At 32.2% G+C, this 2,738-nt stretch overlaps 1 non-coding gene across 1 annotated transcript; it reads right to left on the bottom strand.

The window, feature by feature from the left end:
* Positions 1 to 626: 626 nt before the first annotated feature.
* Positions 627 to 708, bottom strand: TRNAS-CGA (transfer RNA serine (anticodon CGA)). Its single transcript has one exon. It is a non-coding gene; the product is annotated as a tRNA-Ser (tRNA).
* Between the last annotated feature and the right edge of the window lie 2,030 nt (positions 709 to 2,738).

Below are 2,738 nucleotides of genomic sequence, written 5' to 3'. Positions count from 1 at the left end.
AAAAGCCTGGTTTAAACATCCCCCAAAAAACGGGTTTTTGGCATTTTCAAAAACAACCACGGTTCTTGCCAACCCTGCTTACTTTTGTATATAGGAGGTTAAAAAATTCTTATTATATACATTGGTTAATCCTTTGGGATTCATAATGTAAATATGTTGAAGAAAAATTGTTTGAAATATATTTTCGAAATTCATGGTATATTTTCGAGGTTTTATATTATTATCGGCATTAACCACTAATTGAACGACTTTTTTGTTGTAGAGAAATGAAAAGAAGTCTGCTTTATCAATTTAAAGCAGAATTTTGAAAAAAGCCCAAAATTTCCCAAGCAAAAAAGCGAAGCAGAAAAAACGAGTTTTTTTCCCAACAAGCCGTTTTTTCCCGAGCCCTTGCATCTCTATATATAGAGCTCCCCCTTCCCGTCCTCCATGCTGCGGCACACAGCATCAAAATTGTCACTGTTAATCTCAGCTATTCCTAACACTATGGATTAGGATAAAAAAATACATAAACTAAATAAAAAAGTGTATTTCCATTTGCCATAGGTTTGAGAAAGGTTCGCCTATATTCTTTTGGCGTATTAGGAATTTTGGCTCAGTCTTTAAATATTTGCGAAAAAAGTAAACGCTATGGACAGGATTCGAACCTGTGCGGGCATAGCCCATTGGATTTCGAGTCCAACTCCTTAACCACTCGGACACCACAGCAAGCAATGATTATCATTTCACAAATGCAGTACTCAATGCGATTTTCCAATATTTTACGAAAATTACTTTGATTAAGACAGTTCTTGCGTATTCTGTCACACAAAGACAACTATAACATAAGAATCAACAAGTGTTATTGTCTACAAAGAAATCACTAGCGCAACATTTCAATCAATATTATGGTCATGCAGTTTGTGTCGATATTCTGTAATAGAAGCAGAAATGCAAGTTTGTTAAATTGCGTGAACTGTGGCAGAATTGCAGGCATAAAGTACCAAATTTCACAATAGTAAATCCCCACTTTAAGCGGGTTTCCATATCCAGGCTCCTAACTATGAAAACATTTACGATCACTCCAACCCCAATCATTTTACAGATTCAACCTGTTGCATATAAGTTATTAGGACGTAAAATTGAATGTAGTTTATACGAAAAAGACTTTTATGCATTGCAAGATCTGTAACTCCCAAATATTCACCACAAACTTATAGTGGTATCGACATAAAAAAAAAGTGTGGAGCAGGAAACTACTTTACACAAAAGTCTAAAGAAACTCAATGAAGACGTACGAACTGGTCGAGCGATTTGGGTCAATAGTCTATCAATAAGCAGTTTATGTGTTCAAACTCTGTAGGAAGTATTCGTTTAGTTTTTTTAAAGTGTGTTCCTATTATCATCAGAGGACTGAGAGCATTTCTTTGAATAAATCTTTGGCAACTACTTTTCTCTCAAATTCGATTAGAAGGGAACATTATATGAATTGCAAATCTAAAATCCAAAACTGAAAACAACATATTAAGTATGTTCAATATTTCATTATTATCCTTTGATTTGTAATGAAAAACTAATTATAAGCATTGATGATTTCAGAAGATTTTCCCCAGGTAATGGTCAATATATGAATGAGAGGAAATTGATACAACATTATTAGTCCATTTTGAGCATGGTCGAAGATATGGCCACGAATTTATGTCGACAGGGTCTCGAATTCTCCCACAGGTCATGCCCTGAAATCATAATTGTTTCAAAGGTTTCCTTAACAAATACCTAGGTAGAATATTACATTTATTTCTCGTTCTACGTTTTGAAATGACAAAGTCATAATTTTAAAGATAATTATAATACGATAAGCATAAAGGTTTATAGAACTAATGAAGTAAATAGTATTGTGTAAGTTATGGGTTTCTAATCGGATTAAAACTAGAATATTCTTTTGCATCGCACTTTAAAGTAAATTCTCTCTATATATAATTCTTACTGGAAAGCATGTTTAACTATAATTACTTAATCAATATTTTTAATGATATATTTTTATTGTAATATTTTTACTATTCAATGTCGTATACACTTCATTTCCCAAAGCAAAACCTCGCAAATGTATAGTGGGCTAGTGAATATTATCAAATAAATTATTATTTAGTTTACGTAAATACTGCATCGCCTGATTTGAAACTTCGTACTTTAACTAATAATAATAATAATAATAATAATAATAATAATAATAATAATAATAATAATAATAATAATAATAATAATAATAATAATAATAATCATCATCATCATCATCATCATCATAGCCATATCTTATAAGAATTTCAGGCTTACTCAATAAATGAATTCAACGTGGTCTCTATTCGAAGTTCTATTTATTCGAATCCGATAGAAATACAAAGAGAAACTTCGAGAACAGGTAAAAGAAAAATGTTACTTTGGTGGGACTGGAACTAACCTTTAAGACTTCCTTTCAAGTTACAAATGCCTTAGACACTGTTCGCCTTATGCAGAGTCGTTTTGAAATATGATTACCGTCATACTAAAGGCCTGACTACTGCAGGAATCATACGTTAGTCGAACTCTTTAGTATGGCATTAATAACTGATAAAAACGACTCTGCATAACGCCCTGTGTTTCTTGTCTTTAAGTTAACTGATTCACTGAACGTATCTGAGTAAGTTGTCTTTATTTTCTGCTCGGTTATACACGTTTTACAATCATTTCCTTTAAGCTTGAAAGACATGAACACGAATGCA

Source organism: Thermobia domestica, chromosome 6, assembly GCF_964235325.1.
Source record: "Thermobia domestica chromosome 6, izTheDome1.hap1.1, whole genome shotgun sequence".
NCBI lineage: Eukaryota > Metazoa > Arthropoda > Insecta > Zygentoma > Lepismatidae > Thermobia > Thermobia domestica.
The sequence above is the reverse complement of the archived record's forward strand: the minus strand, read 5'-3'. Positions and strand labels throughout refer to the sequence as shown.